The sequence below is a fragment of the Rhinopithecus roxellana genome, chromosome 5 (genome assembly GCF_007565055.1).
Source record: "Rhinopithecus roxellana isolate Shanxi Qingling chromosome 5, ASM756505v1, whole genome shotgun sequence".
Taxonomy (NCBI): domain Eukaryota; kingdom Metazoa; phylum Chordata; class Mammalia; order Primates; family Cercopithecidae; genus Rhinopithecus; species Rhinopithecus roxellana.
In genome coordinates, this window is record NC_044553.1 from 24,503,153 (window position 1) to 24,521,220 (window position 18,068).

Sequence of the window (18,068 nt, forward strand, 5' to 3'; positions counted from 1 at the left end):
TCACTAGAATTCAAGCTCCATGAGAACAGGGATAAAGACTTCCTTATCACCCACTGTGCTTATAACCTCCAGTCAGGGATGGGCACAAAGTAGGTGTGAGTTCCCCAAAAATATTTTTAAATGAAAAAAGTAGTCATAGGACCCATGTGTTCTGAAACATGGCAAAGTGGTCACTACGATTAGGCCTCCAACATGCAAAACACCAAGATGCTGAATAAATTTTTACTGATATAATTTTTAATGTATTTCTGCACTGACAGGAAAAATTGAACTGAATGGTGAGCTGCAAACACATGTTGGCAAACTTAACACCAAAGAAGGGGATATTCTTTTGAAAGAGCAATACCTGAGAAACATAGTCTGGTGTTTAATCACAAAATGAAAGACTGTCCCTTCGGTCCACATGAAGAGGAGTATTTCCATCGAAGATTATACATAACGAAAGGACACCGGATAGGGTTAAACCAACAGTGAAAAGTAGAGTCAGGGAAAATTTAATTTGTTTTTGTGCTTTTGCTTCAAATGGAGAGAAAAAATTATCTCCTTTGAAAATGTATAATCACAGGCCTGCTTTTACTAGAAAGGTACCAGCACTGTTTCACTATCACTAAGCTTCACAGATCCCAAAGCCCAGACGATACCTATTTAATGGCAAGAATAGTATCTAACAGCAGAAAAAAAAAAAAAAAAAAATTCTCTACTGATAAACAAGTAAATCATCGTCAGGTTAGTACCTTGAAAATACCCATAGATTAAACTCAGTAAAATATGAAAAAAAAATAATAAATGTGCCAAATAAGTAAGGAAACAAAGCACACCATATGTAATAATTAGCAAACTAAAAAAAAAAATTACAGATTTGAAAAAACAACAGGTTTAGGGTTTCTAAAAGGACCTCAGATTTTAAAATTACCAAATACAGACTTTGAAAATGTGTAATATAATTTTTAAATAACAGAATTTTATTGAAAAATTGAGCAAACAACTAAAAAAAAAAAAAAAAACTATGAATGTGATCATGTAGATTGTCATAGAAATCCAACAGAATTTTAGAAAATAAAAATGCAATTGTTAAAAATCAAAACTACAGGTAAAATAAACAGAAAATTGGCCGGGCACGGTGTCTCATGCCTGTAAACCCAGCACTTTGGGAGGCTGAAGTAGGCAGATCAGGAGGTCAGGAGATTGAGACCATCCTGGCTAACATGTTGAAAACCCTCTCTACTAAAAATACAGAAAATTAGTCGAGCGTGGTGACGGACGCCTGTAGTCCCAGCTACTCGGGAGGCTGAGGCAGGAGAATGGCGTGAACCCAGGAGACGGAGCTTGCAGTAAGCCGAGATCTCTCCACTGCACTCTAGCCTGGGCGACAGCGTGAGACTCCGTCTCAAAAAAGAAAAAAAAAAAGAAAAAGAAAAACCAGAAAATTAGCACAGATAAAGAAAAAACTAGTGAACTGAAATAGAGAGATGAAAAACTCAAATGTAGCTCAAAAATTAAGAACATGGAAAGTATGAAAGTTTGGCAAAAATAAGAATGAAAGAAAATACGTGTCATATGTTTAATTGTGGTTTCTAAAGAAAAGGTCAAGAATAGAAAGAAATTGGAGAGTATAATGACTAAGAAATTTCCAAAATAGATACAAGAGAGTGAATAAATAATAATAGTAACAAAAAGGAAAGCATTATATGTTTAAACAAATAAAAAGAAATAAATAAAATAAAAAGAAAAAAGTTATCAGGCACACAAATAAACAAAGAAATACAAACCACGGTAAGAGAAAAGACTCAGCAATTGAAATGGTCCCCCAAGAAGACAGATAATGAAATTGCATTACTGAGTTACAGACTCTGTCACCTCTCCTAAAATTATTGATAAATAGAAAAGTATTGATCATATAGAAACCTTGAATAAAAATACCAAACAGGCCAGTGTAATGGCTCCTGCCCATAATCCCAGCTCTTTAGGAGGCCAAAGCTTGGCAGATGGCTTGAGCCCAGGAGTTCAAGACCAGCCTGGACAACATGGCAGAATTCTGTCTCTACCAAAATAAATACAAAAATTAGCTGGTTGTGGTGGCATAGTAGTCCCAGCTACTCAGGAAGCCGAGGGTGGAGGATTGCTTAAACCCAGGAGGTGGAAGGTGCAGTGAGCTGAGATCATACCACTGTACTCCAGCCTGGGCCACAGACTGAGACCCTGTCTCAAACAAACAAATAAACAAACAATTTGTTCTAATTGACTTTTATCATTACAACCAAAAAAAGCAAAATATGTACTTTCTTCAAGTGAATAAAAAGTGTTTACCAAAATAAATCATATTGAGGGTCATAAAACATTAATAATCTAAAGTAATTAAAATTAATGCAAATATTATATTTTGTAACCATAATGTAACAGATTTAGAGATTGAAAATGGAAAAAAATTTGGAAAACATGAAAATATTTGAAAATTAAACAGCATATGGGTGAAAAAAGGAATTAAGAAATTAAGAAAGTATTTAGAACTGTATAAAAATGAAAATACAGCATATCTAAATTTTTAGTATATAGCTAAAGCAGTACTTTACAGGATAATTTATAAGACTACATATACTAGAAAAGAAATTTCTCAAATCAATTGTCTCTTTTCTGCTTTAAGGAAATAGAAACTGAAGAGTAAATTTACATGAGTATAAGGAGAAGAAAGGAAGTAAGAGTTTAGAGTGGAAGTCAAGAGTAGAGAAAACAAAAAAAAAATAGAGAAAACCAAGAAAACCATAGGGTGATTCTTGGAGAAAAATCCACAAAAGACGTAATTCTCTTTCCAGACCAGTCACAGGGGGAAAAAGAGGAGAAGATAGACAATCAGAAGGTATCCTTCTGTCTCACTAAAACTTTGTACCCTTTCACCAACATTTCCCCTTTCCCCACCCACCATCCCCATTCCTTAGCTTCTGGTGACTATAATTAATAATAATATATTGTACATTTATGAATTGCTAATAGAGTGGATTTTAAATATTCTCACCACAAAGAGATGATATGTGAGGTAATAGATATGTTGATTACCCTGATTTTATCATTTTACAATGTATGCATATATCAAAACATCACATTGTGCCCTGTAAATGTATATAATTATTTATTAATTTTAAATAAAATATAATTAAAAATTAAAATAAAACAAAAGTTAAAAAGAGAAGATAGAATAACTTATGTCAAGGATAAGAGAAGTACTATTACTACAGATTCAATAATAAAAGAATAAAAAGTGAATGACTCATTCTATGCTAATATATGTGACAACTTAAAATAAACGGATGAGTTTCCTTAAACTCTTAAAGTTCACTCAAGAATAAATAGGTATTTATTCATAGTAAAAATCTTCCCACAATGAAAATTGCAGTCTCAGATAGCTTCAATTAACAATTACACAAATGACTAGATAAAGAAAATGTGTTACATACACACCATGGAATACTATGCAGCCATAAAAAAGAATGAGATCATGTCCTTTGCAGGAACATACACAGAGCTGGAGGCCATTATCCTTAGCAAACTAATGCAGGAACAGAAAACCAAACACCACACATTTTTACTTGTAAGTGGGAGCTAAATGATGAGAAGACATGGACACCCAGAAAGAAACAAAAGACACTGAGCTTTAATGGAGGATGAAGGGTAGGAGGAAGGAGAGGATAAGGAAAAATAACTAACAGGTACTAGGCTTAATATCTGGGTGGTGAAATAATCTGCACAACAAACCCCCGTGACATAAGTTTATCATATAACCAATCTGCAATGTACCCCTCAACTTAAAATAAAAGTTAAAAAAGAAAAAAAAAAAAAGAAACAGTTCAGGTTGAATAGATATTTCCACTGTGAAAATGTGAAAGGATATGAATTTAGTTCATATTTTAAAAGAGAATACAAATTAAACAAATTGCTGTGAGCTGACACAATGTTTATACTTACTTACAATGTTGTTTGGATGCTATGTAATTGTCACAGTTGTCTATTTCCAATGAGGAAGGACATATGTAACAATACAGTGTTCTTGGTTCTGACTGCAACATTAAAGATTATTAAACATAATAGGCTATGTTTTGTAAACATTACAGGAACATTATTTTATTTTTAATAAGTGTCATTGGGCCTATTTTAATAAAATTTACTTCTTAAGGTTTTAAAAAAGAATTCTATCAGCCATTTAAAGAAGAAATAACATTCATTCATTCTATACAAACTATTCAAGAAACTGGAAAGAAGGGACTACATACTGACTCACTTTATGAGACCAGCATTAATCTGATTCCAATAACAGTCAAAGGTATTAGAAAGGAAAATAAATCTATAGACAAATATTTGTTATGAACATGATGAAAAGTTCTTATAATTTTTATAAATAAAATAAAGTCTGGGTGCAGTGGCTCACGCCTGTAATCTCAGCACTTTGGGAGGCTGAGGTGGCTGGTCACAAGGTCAGGAGTTCAAGACCAGCCTGGCCAACATGGCAAAACCCCATCTCTACTAAAAATACAAAAATTGGCTGGGCATGGTGGTGGGTGCCTGTGATCTCAGCTACTTGGGAGGCTAAGGCAGGAGATTCACTTGAATACGTGAGGCAGAGGTTGCAGTGAGCCGAGATCGTGCCATTGCACTCCAGCCTGGGCGACAAGAACAAAACTCTGTTTCAAAAAATATATATATGTGTGTGTAGATATATATATATATATGTATATATAATATCTATATTTTATATAGATATATAAAATACATAATTAAACAATACATAATGACCAAGTTGGGTTGTTATGCCAGAAATGAAAGTTTTTTGTTTTTGCCATTAGAATCAGTCAGTGTAAGTCAAAATAATAACAGACTGAAGAAAAAAATATAATCATCTGAAGAGAATAAGAAAAAAGAATTTCACAAAATCCAAGATCTATCCTAATTAACAACAACAAAAAAAAAACACTTTTCATTAAACTTGGAAAATTAGGGATTTTATTTACACTGGTAAAAGGCATTCATGAAAAATGTATTGATCACATTGTATTTAATGTTAAACAACAAATGACTTCCCCATAATATTAAGAATTCTTGTTCTCAGCATTTCTATTTTACATTATATTGGAGAATCTAGCCAGAATATCTGGCAGAAAAAGAAATAAAAGGCATTCAGACTGTACAGGAAAAGTACAATTCTCTTTATTCATGGAAGGCATGACTGCCTACTTGGAAAATTCAATGAGCCTATCAAAAAAAAAAAAAAAAAACTAGACTAATAAGTTATATTATCAAGTTTGCAAATGCAGGATTAATATACAAACTCTATTGCATTTTATGTTAGCCACAATCTGAAATTAAAATTTAAATAATAATGTTATTTTCAGTAACATAAAAATATAACATTCTCAGGGATAAATTTGACAAAAGATGGATTCATATAATGCAAACCATATGATATTGTTGAAAGAAATTTTTTAAATGTAAAAAAAAAAAGGTGAGATAACCATATTTGTGTTTGAGGATACTCTATATTGTTAAGATATACATTCTCCACAAATTGATCTATACGTTCAACCGAATTTCAATTAGGATCCTAGAAGTCATTGTAGAAATCAGTAAGTGGATCCTAAAGTTGAGGCCGGGCACGGGGGCTCATGCCCGTAATCCCGGCACTTTGGACGGCCGAGGTGAGTGGATCACTTGAGGTCAGGAGTTCGAGACCAGACTGGCCAACATGGTGAAATCCCATCTCTATTAAAAACAAACAAAAAAATAGCTGGGCGCGGTGGCGTGAATGTAATCCTAGCTGCCCAGGAGGCTGAGGCAGGAGAATTGCTTGAATCTGGGAGGCGACAGTTGCAGTGAGCTGAGATCAGCCCACAGCACTCCAGCCTGGGCAACAAAGTGAGACTTCGGCTCAAAAAAAAATTTTTTTTAAAGTTCATATGAAAATACAAATGATCTAAAATAGACAAAGCTTTGGAAAAGAATAAAGTTGGAGGACTTATGCTTCCTGAGATCAAGGTTTATTATGTCTTAGTAATCAAGACAGTGTGTGTTGGCACAAATATCAACAATTAAACGAATGGAACAAAATAGAGATTCCAGAAACACCTCTACACACATATGCTCAATTGATTTCTTATAAAAGTGTAAAGACAATTCATTAATGAAAGAATAATTGTTTCAAAACTTTTTGTTAGAAAGTATTGGATATTAATATGCAGACACGATAACGATAAAAAACTTAACTCAAAATGGATTATCAATCTATTTATAAAAATCTAAAACTACAAAACTTCTAGAATAAAATGTAGAGGGAATTATCACAGCCTTTAGTCACTGAAACATTTCTTATATATAATTTACAAAGCATAATCCAGAAAAATTAAAGTTGATAATGTGAAGTTTCTAAAAGTTAAGAGTCTCTGATCTTGATCTTTGAAAGGTATGGTTAAAGGAATCAAAGGACAAGGTACAAAGTGGGAGAAAATATTTCCTATATCTCAAAAACTACTTGCATGCAGAATAGATTTTATAAAATCCCTCTCAATTAAATAAAGGAAAACAAACTATCCAATACCTGATGGGCAAATGAGCACATGAATAGAGTCTCAACATCATTAGCCATTAAACAAGTACAAATTAAAGCCAGAATGGGATACCTCCACACACCTATCAGAATGCCTAAAACTAAAAAGGCTTACAGTAGAAGTCTTGTCAAGTCTATGCCATAACTAGAACTCTTGTAAACTTCCTGTGGGAATGTAAAAAAGTGCAACCACTTTTCAAAAGATTAATAGTTTTCTAAAAATTAATCGTACTCTTTCCAAATTACTCACCAATTCTATTTCTAGGTATTTACCCCAAAGATATCCACAACATAGAATAAAATAATTCAAAGAGTTGTATTCCAATATTCATAGCACCTTTATTTATAATAGCCAAAATGGGGAATAATCCATAACTCATCAAGGATAAGTAATATTGTGGTATATGCAATGAAATGTTACTCTGCAATAAAAAGAGATACAGATACCAACATGAAAGAACCTCAGAATAATTATACTGAATGAAAGAAGTAGGACAACAAAATAAGAATACATACTAAATAATTCCAATTATGTAAAATTCTAGAAAGGAAATCCAGTCTAAAGTGACAGAAAGCAGGGTACTTCTTGCCTGGTGATGAGGGTTGCAGAAGGATGGAAGTATCACAGAAGCAGAAGAGAAAATGTGGGTGTGATGGATACTTTTTTTTTTTATTGTGGTGATAATTTCACGGGTGTGTGTGCATGCATATTTGCATGTATGTCTATATATGTGCAGATATGTCAAAATATCAACGTGTACACAGTAAATATTTACAGTGTATTGTATACCATTTACACATTAATATAGTTGTTGTAAAAACGAAGTTCATTTTTTCTAAGAAAGCAAAGAAGCTGGGCGTGGTGGTTCATGCCTGTAATCCCAGCACTTTGAGAGGCCGAGGCGGGCAGATCACTTGAGGTCAGGAGTTCTTGACCAGCTAGGCCAACATGGTGAAACCCTGTCTCTACTAAAAATACAAAAATTAGCCAGGTGTGGCGGTGCATGCTTGTGATCCTAGCTACTTGGGATGCTGAGGTAGGAGGACCACTTTGAATCTGGGAGGCAGAGAGTGCGGTGAGTCAAGATTGTGCCATTGCACTCCTGCCTGTGGGACAAAGTGAGACTCTGTCTCAAAAGAAATAAATAAATAATCAAACGAATGATAAATACAATAGTTATAAAAGCACTCTTGGCAGAAATTGGGAGTTTAAGACAACTGGAAGAGAGAGAGGACAAGAGAAAAGAGATTCCTTAGGGAGAGGCAAAAGAAGAATAAAGTGCTATTAAAGGCATGAAATGGTCTATTTCTTGAGGTGGTTGGCAAATACATGGGTGTTTGTTATATTATTCATTAAACATTTTCTTTGTTTATATAAGCTCTTGCATATCAATGTAATACAATAAAAAAGAGCAAGTAATAAGCATACATCATTAAATGGCCAAACTCTTTTCAATTTATGAATCTAATTGTCTTTAAAGTTTTGAAGCTGTCAGTACTAGTGAAAAATATTAAATTTCTAAACATTGTAATAAGCATTACAATTTTTTTCCATTCCCTTCTTTTCAAACTTTCTGTAACATCATGAACCCTGGATGAGAGGGTGAATTCTCTTGGTTTCAGAGCATCATTTCAAGGGCATGAGCCTCAGAAGGGGAGTCCAGATAGTACACTGGCCAGAAATATACCCTATTAATTTCCTATGTATGACAAAAATTATAGATACAGTAAGAGTCTTCAATAGATAATTTTAGATAAATCAAGGTTAAGTTCCATATTTGGATTTTTTGGGGAAAAGCCTAGGTTAGATATTCCTTGACTCTAAAAGTCTCCTAATGTGCCAAGTAGCATATTCCTGTGTGGCTTACGCCTCTCCTTTTGGTCACCTTATCTGAAATCTCATGAATACAAACATCACGTTTTTTGAAGAAAACATATGAGGTTAAAATTTACTAATAATGCCTACCACTACTATTTAGTGAATCTCTATGTGGCTAGAACTGTAATAGATGTCTTATATTACTTTATTGAAACATTAACAAAGAAAAAGCCTTCAACTGTAGAGAAAAGGAAGTCCTTTAGCACTGTTGATTGAAATGTAAATTAGTAGAGACACTAAAAATAGCAGTATGGAGGTTCCTCCAAAAATTAAAAAGAGACCTACCATATGATTCAGAAATCCCAATACTGGTTGGGATATATTCAGTTGGATATATCCAACTGAAATGATATAGTATGTCAAATAGATATATATGTTATCTTATGTTCATTGCAGCATTATTCACTATAGCCATGATATGGAATCAACTTAGGTTTCCATTAGTGAATGAATACATGTTTTAAATATGATCTACATATATAATGGAATATAATTCATCCTCAAAAAAAGACCAGGCATTGTGTCTCATGCCTGTGATCACCGAATTTTTGGAAGCTGAGGTTTGGAGATGGCTTGATCCTGGGAGTTCAATAAATCTATTATGTCTATTAATTTCAGAGAATGTTGTTCATTCATGTTTTCAAAAATAATTCTCTTCCTTCTCCTCCTCCTCCTCCTCATTCTTCGCCTCCTCACCCTCCTCCTCCTCATTTTTCTTCTCCTACCCCTTCTTCTCCTCCTACTTCTTCCCCATCCCCTCCCTTCCCCTTCCTCCTCCTCCTCCTTCTCCTTCTCTTTCTCCTTCTCCTCCTTCTTCTTCTTCTCTTACTCTGTTGCCCAGGGTGGAGTGCAGCAGTATGATCATGACTCAATACATTCTCGACCTCCCAGGCTCAAGTTATCTTCCCATCTCAGGCCCCTGAGACTGGGCAACATAGGGAAACCCTGTCAACACAAAAAAGGAGTTTAAAAATTAGCCAGGTGTAGTGACATGTGCCTGTGGTCACAGCTACTCAGGAGGCTGAGAGGTCAAGACTGCAATGAATCATGATCAAAGCACTGCACTCCAGGCTGGGCACAACAGAATGAGAGCCTGACAAGAAGAAGAAGGAAGAAGGAAGAAGAAGGAGAAGGAGAAGGAGAAGGAGAAGGAGAAGGAGAAGGAGAGGAGGAGGAGGAGGAGGAAGAAGAAGAAGAAGAAGAAGAAGAAGAAGAAGAAGAAGAAGAAGGAGAAGGAGAAGGAGAAGGAGAAGGAGAAGGAGAAGGAAGAAGGAAGAAGGAAGAAGGAAGAAGGAAGAAGGAAGAAGGAAGAAGGAAGAAGGAAGAAGGAAGAAGGAAGAAGGAAGAAGGAAGAAGGAAGAAGAAAGAAGAAGAAAGAAGAAAGAAGAAGGAAGAAGGAGAAGCTTGTCATTTTTGAAAAAATGGATGAAACTGAAGGGCATTATGTTAAGTAAAATAAGCCAGACACACAGACAAATGCCCCATTACCTCACTTATATGTGGAATTCAAAAAAGTTAAACTCATAGAAGTGGAAAGTGCAGGGAAGGAAGGGAGTGGAGGAGATGTTGTTCAACATATAAAATCTCAGTTAGATAAGAAGAATAAGTACAAGAGATCTATTGTACAATATGGTGACTATGGAGATCAATGCACTGTGTTTTTAAAAATTATTAAGAGAGAAGATTGTAAGTGTCCTCACTACACAAAATGATAAGTGTGTGAGGCAATGCATATGGTACCTGCTGTATTTAGCCATTCCACAATGTTGTACATGATAAATATATACAAGTTTTACTGGTCAGTTAAAATAACTTAATTAGGGAAAATAGCCTGCAATATGGTTATCATTATCCCTCTTTTGTAGATGATAAAATAAATATAAAAAAACTGAATAAACATTTCCCAGAGAATCTCTGTATTTCAAAGTCAGAAGAAATGAATCCTAATTGAGGCACACAATCTGAAACAATCTCAATTGTATCTACTTGATTATTGAAACATAACAATTATCATCTAAAACTTTACTTTTTTTGTTGCATTAGATAATCGAACTTTCTTTTATTTTTGTCAAAGGCCAAATTCTTGAAATACGTAAGAACGATGTATCTTGTGGAGATTCACAGTAAGTAGTGTGACCAATAAAACAAATTATGGAAAGCTAAATATAGACCAGGTTAGTTTTAACCAGATAGAGAAGCATTTGCTATTGATTTTGTCAAATCCAGAAATAAAAGACTCCAAAAAGAGGCATTAATTTTCACCCCTATTGAATTGAACTGAATCTGAAATGATTATATTTTGTGTAATTAATTAGCAATTGTTTCTCTCTGTGATGGTTAAATTTATGTGTCGGCTCAATTGGACCACAAGGTGCCCTGACATTTGATCAAGCATTATTTTGAGTGGGTCTTTGAGGGCGTTGCTGGATAAGATTAATATTTGAATCAGTAGACTGAGTAATGAAGATAGTCCTGCCTAATGTAGATGGAACTCATCCTATCAATTAAAAGCCAATTAGAATAAAAGACTGAGTAAGAAGGAACCTCTCCTGAGTGACTACTTGAGCTGAGCCATTGGTCTTTCCCTGCCTTGAAGAAGTGGCTCTTGTGGATCTCAAGTCTTTTGACTGTTGAACTGAAATGTACACCATCACCTCTCTTGGTTTCTATGTTTTGGACTGGAACTAACACTGCATCATCTGTTCTTCTAAGTCTCCAGCTTGCTGACTGCAGACTTTGGGATGTTTCCGCCTTCATAATCCCTTATTAGATAGAATTAGAAAATATAAATATTATAACATTATGATATGTAATATATTATTATCTTATATATAATTGGTTCTGTTGCTCTGAAGAACCCTAATACATGCTCCATTTAAGACTTTGCCAAATTAACTAAATTATAGATTCCCAGTGGTCATGTGAACAACAGGATAACCAGAGGAATACACAAATCGTAGCTACCACAAAACTTCATAATTTTTGAAAATACAGCAATAACAATAATAATCCTAATAATAGCTCTCTCTCCCTATACATATATGTGTGTATATATATGTGTATACATATATATGTGTGTGTGTGTATATATATGTATTTCCTTAAAGTATCACTATTAGTATCAAAACTGGGTTCAGTTCTCTGATCTTGGTTCTTAATATAAATAATAAGGTGAAGGTTGGCATGGGAGGAATTATCTTTCCACAGCTAGGATGAGGCCCCTGAAAAGTATTTTCCCCTGAAGGTTCTTAGTGTATTTCATAATAATGCCTCTTCCTCTTTCAATGCCAGAGTTGTAAGGAGATCTTCACTGGATCTTCTTAGAGGTAAAGCTCATGAAAGTGCTGTATCCCTCTCATTCTCCTAAGACTGCACCCCAATGAATTTTTCCCTCTTAGTTCACAATAAGCCTTGAGCAATTTATCAAAATAACCATTTAAGTGTTCCTACCTGTTTATGACTCCAGGGGCTTCTATAGGTGGTAAGGAGGTTTTGTTCGTGTCTTTCTATGTGTGCCTGTCTTTCCAGAATTCAGCATGGCAGTTTGTGCTAGTTCTCCAGTGGCTCCAAGAAAAGTTGCTGATTTTTGATTTGCCTAGCGTTTTTTGGCATAAGGATAGCAATAATGACTTACAACTTCTTTGCGTATTAAAGCTGAAATTGAAAGCAATTTTGGTAGACATAAGCTAGAGGCCAATGAAATGGAATCTTTAAAGTACTGATAAATAATTCTGTCCACTCATAGTCCTATACTCAGTAATAATTCTTTTAATATTAAGGTTAAATAAAGATGGTTTTCATTTAAAAAAAAAGCTTAGAGAATTTATTGCCAATTTATTATGCTATAAGAAATATTAAAGGAGGTTCCTAAGGCAGAAGAAATAAGATGCCAGAGGAAAAGTTTTAACCCACATAAAGATATAAAGGGGCAAAAAAATTATATTAAAGTATTTTCAATTACAGTGGAAAACAACGTACAATCATGCACTTCAAAACATTTGTTTCAACAATGGAATGCATATATGATGATGAGTCCATAAGATTATAACATAGCTGACAAATTTCTATCACATAGTGATGTCATAGCCATCATAATGTTTGACACAATGCATTACTCACATGTTTGTGGTGATGCTTATAAACAAACCTACTAACAAACCTATTTGTCAGATATAAACAAATCTACTGATGCTGTCAGTTGTAGAAAAATATAACATATACAATTATTTATAGTACATATTACTTAATAATGATAAGAAATGACTCTGTTACTGATTTATGTATAATAAAAATAATCTTCAAAAAAATAAAAACTGCAAACAAACATGAAAAAAGAAAATATAACTTCTTTCTTATGTTAAATCACCATAAAAGATAATTCACCCTTTAATGCAAAAATAGTAAAAATACATTGTTTGGTGTATTGAACATAGCAGGGCAACCACTAAAATAATCACTAAACAAGTATATCAAATAGGACAATATAAAGATAAAAATGGAATTAAAAAAATCAATGCAGGCTAAAAAAACAAAACAAAACAAAACAAAAAAACAGAACAAAGTCTTTCATCCCAGCTACTCGGTAGGCCAAGGCAAGAGAATCGCTTAAGCCTGGGAGACAAAGGTTGCCATCAGCAGAGATCGTGCCACTGCCCTCCAGTGTGGCTGACAGAGCAAGACTCTGTCTCAAAAAGAAAAAAAGAAAAAAAGAACAAAGAACACACGAGACAACTACAATATAGCTAACAAATGGTACATTTAAAATCAACCATATAAATAATTTCATTAAATATGAGTGGTCTAAACATCTAAATTAAAAAAACACAGACATTTTCTATTATGTACAAATGCAAGATCAAAATATGTAGTCTATGAGTACCCATTTTAATTACAAAAACATAGATAGGGTAAGAAGAATATGATGAAAAAAGATATACCATGCAAACACTTATCAAAAACAAGTTCAAGTAGTAATATTAGTACCAATCGGGTGATGTGGACTTTGGAAGAAGGAATGTGAAGAAAGATAGAGACTTTACAAAATGATGAAGTGGTCAACTCATAAAAAAGGCATTGCATTTATAAATTCTTACGCACTTAACAAAAGAGCATTAGATTATATGAGAAGACAAATTGAGAGCATGTGATGGTTAATATTGAGTGTCAACTTGATTGGACTGAAGGATGCAAAGTATTGTTTCTGGGTGTGTCTGTGAGGAAATTAACATTTGAGTCAGTGAACTGGGAGATGCAGACCCACTCTCAATCTGGGTGGGCACCATCTAATCAGCTGCCAGTGAGGCTAGGATAAAAGCAGGCAGAGGAACGTGGAAGGGCTGAACTGGCTAAGTCTTCTGGTCTCCATCTTTCTCCTGTGCTCGGTGCTTCCTGCCCTCGAACATCGGACTCCAAGTTCATCAGCTTTTGGACCCTTGGACTTACACTAGTGGTTCTCCAGGGGCTCTCAGGTCTTCAGCCACAAACTGAAAGCTGTGCTGTAGGCTACTTTTGAGGTTTTTGGACTCCGACTGGCTTCCTTGCTCCTCAGCTAGCAGATGGCCTATTCTGGGATTTCACTTTGTGATCACGTGAGTCAATACTTCTTAATAAACTCCTATTATTAGTCCTGTCCCTCTCTATAGAACCCTGACTAATCCAGGGCCTAAGAAGTAAATTGTACTTTTGGACCATATGTGCATGTTTGGGGGAGGACACAAATGACAAGAGGGTAGAATAAGGTGGAAAGAAGCTGTAATTGATTAAGTTACCTAGAGAATGTCATCTCTGGCAGTACTGGCATTGTGAGGATTCACCTAGTCACAGATTTTCTCTAAGAAGATAGAAAAAAAAGCAGTAGATTAATAAACTCATGTGATATAGAAAAATGTTAATCTTCCTAAGCATTAATGTTTCTATACTGTATATAATTAAAGTAAATGTGACATTCATGAAACTGATAAATGACTTGTATGAATTTTGACATATACATTAAGCAAAAATATATTGCAATAAGTAAATATGTATTAAAATATCAGTAACATATTTTTAAAGAATATGTATGCTATAAAATTTAATCAAGTCTATTAAAATATTTGATACAATTAAGAAATTTTAAATATCTGACAAAAATTGGTTACATATTAGGAGAAAATTAAAATGTGCATTTATGAGAAAATTGGTTTGTTTAGAAAAGAGGCTTAATCTGACATAATGTAAGCACTCAATTTAAGTTTAATAAGAACAGGAATCTTAAAGAGATGTTTTCCAAAGCGTATTAATAGTTGATATACTGAATTACATTTGCCTGGATTCACATAGATTGGAAATATTCTAATATAACAGAAAATATGGCTTTAATATTTTTTGTCAGAATAAGGAATTACAGAAAGTTTTACAAAATCTCTCTCACCAGACTAACTGAAACAATTCAGATACAAATGTGAACTTTGGAGGGATTACCTAAACAAAACCTGTTAACTGCTGAAGTTCACCTGCTACTATACTGTTTCTATGTCCTGCTACTCAGAAAGATTTTTCTCTTCAGCAATTCCACTTATTCAACTATTGCTGACTCAGGACTATACTACTTCCTGCCAAGAAAAGTATATTAGATGTCTATACATTTTGATATTTCATCAGGCAAATGAATCTTATCTCAGTTTACTCTTTGACTCCAAGAAATTTCATGAGATCCTCAACAGCTATGAGCAATCAGCATAGCAAAATTTCCAAGTCAGAGAATACATGATTTCTCACAATCTAAAGGTTTTTTTACATTTATTTCTGCTTTTTCTGTAAGCCTAATGTTGGAGGTGAAGAGTCCATTATCATAAAATTGGAAGAAAAATAATCTGTTAAACCCAACAACAAAAACTACCCTCACTGAGAAGAAATTTAACTTGTCCTATATCCATCTGAGCTACTCCTTTGCAGGATATGTTCTGAGAAATGTGTTGTTAGGCAATTTCATCACTGTGCAAACATCACAGAATGTACTTACACAAACCTAGTAGTGTAGCGTACTGCATACACCTAGGCTTTATGGTACAGCCTGTTGCTCCTAGGCTATAAACCTGTGCAGCATGTTATTGTACTGAAGACTATAGGCAATTGTGGCACAAAGGTGTGTATTTATATATCTAAATATCCAAAAGGTACAGTGAAAATACAGTATTAAAATCTTACAGGACCACTGTCACGTATGTGGTCTGTCATCAACTGAAACAGTCTTATGGCCCATGACTGTATATGTATATGAGTATAGATATAGATATAAAATTTAACTCTCCCTAACCCCCATGCCCAATAAAAGTAGTAATAATTATATAATTATTAAGGCCAAATGTTACCCTATATATACTAATTTAAGTGCACATGGTTATTAGATGCTGTCTACATGCCAATGCTGATACTGATACTGTGTGCTACAAATGAAGTTCACTAGATAGTTCACTTCATGTCTTGCTTCAGAGGGACAGTAATTGGGTTGCAATCAGTTACAGTGTTTCAATATGGCTACCTAGTTCAAAGTCTAGTTGCCAGTTTTGTAGTTATGACAATTCAATTTTCTTACTACACTCAGCCCTATCTAAGCTTCAGGATACTAAGCTATGGCAAACAGATACATAAAAGACTGATAGATAGATAAACCATAATGTCAATTTTTTAATTTCTAGGAAGACATAACTAAAATACAATGAGAATACTCTCTCAGTGGACAGATTTACACTATAAGCTTTTAATCAGAGAATTACTGCTTAGAGATCATGTGATTAGAGTAAGAGGAGATAGTTGTTTGAGCAAAATGGTTAGTGTCATGTGATTTTATATTCTGATATCTCTGTAAGAGCCAGGTACCCTTACTTCAGTATTGCCTAGAGACAACAGCCAACAATTGCTTCCCTAACTTTCTTCTTCCCTTGGCATTTAGGGCTACCAGCATCTTTAATGACAGATTTTCTTCAGGTAGGTTAATACTAAGAGTTGAGTTTCCATGACATCTTAACCTGGGCAACATTCTGACTCTTTAAAAGTAACTAAGGCTGGTTGCAGTGCTCACACATACAATCCCAGCACTTTGGGAAATTGAGGCAGGAGGGTAGCTTGAGCCCAAGGGTTTGAGACCAGCCTGGGTGATATTGTTTGGCTTTGTGTCCCCACTCAAATCTCATTTTGAATTGTAATCCCCAGGTGTTGAGGGAGGAACCTACCTGGTGGGAGGTGACTGGATCATGGGGGCAGTTTCCCCCATGCTGTTCTTGTCATAGTGAGTGAGTTCTCTCAACATCTGATGGTTTTATAAATGTCAGTTTCCCCAGAGCCTCCCTCTCTCTTTTTTCTGCCATCATGTGAAAAGAGTGCCTGCTTCCCCTTCTGCCATAACTGTAAGTTTCCTGAGACCTCCCCAGCCATGCAGAACTGTGAGCCAAATGAACTTCTTTCCTTTATAAATTACCCAGTCTCAGATAGTATCTTTATAGCAGTGTGATAATAGACTAATATAGGAAATCGGTAGTGCAGAGAGTGGGGTACTGCCATAAGATAACCTGAAAATGTGGAAGCAACTTTGGAACCGGGTAGCAGGCAGAGATTGGAACAGTTTCAAGGGCTCAGAAGAAGACAGGAAGATGTGGGAAAGTTTGGAACTTCCTAGAGACTTGTTGAATGGTTTTGACCAAAATGCTGATAGTGATATGGACAATGAAGTCCAGGCTGAGGTAGTCCCAGATAGAGATGAGGAACTTGCTGGGAACTGGATCAAAGGTCACTCTTGCTATGCAAAGAGACTGGCAGCATTGCGCCCCTGCCCTAGAGACCTGTGGAACTTTGAACTTGGGAGAGATGATCTGAAAATGGAAATTATGTTTAAAACGGAAGCAGAGCATAAAAGTGTGAAAATTTTGTAGTCTAGTCACTTAGTTGAAAAGAAAAACCCATTTTCTGGAGAGGAATTTAATCTTGTTCCAGAAATTTGCATAAGTAATGAGAAGCTCTATGTTAATAGCCAAGACAATGGGGAAAATATATCCAGGGCATGTCAGAGGTCTTTAGGCAGGCCCTCTCATCACAGGACCAGAGGCCTAGGAGGGAAAAACGGTTTCCTGGGTTGGGTCCAAAACTCTGCTGCTGCTCTGTGCAGCTTCCAGACTTGGTGTTCTGTGTCCCAGCTGTTCCAGGTCTAGCTGTGACCAAAAGGGGACAAGGTACAGCTTGTATCATTGCTTCAGAGGGTATGAGCCCCAAGCCTTGGCAACTTCTATGTGGTGTTGGGCCTGCGGGTACACAGACATCAATAATTGAGGTTTAGGAACCTCCACCTAGATTTCAGAGGATGTGTGGAAATGCCTGGATGTCCAGGCAGAAGTCTGCTGCAGGGGACAACCTCTAATGCATTCATGGAGAACCTCTACTAGGGCAATGCAGAGGGGAAAACATGGGATTGGAGCCCCCACACAGAGTCCCCACTGGGCCACTGCCTAGTGGAGCTGAGCAAAGGACCACCATCCTCCAGACCCCAGACGGGTGGATGCACTGACAGCTTGCACCATTGGCATGGAAAAGCCACAGGCACTCAATGCCAGCCTGTGAAGGAGTTGCCTAAGG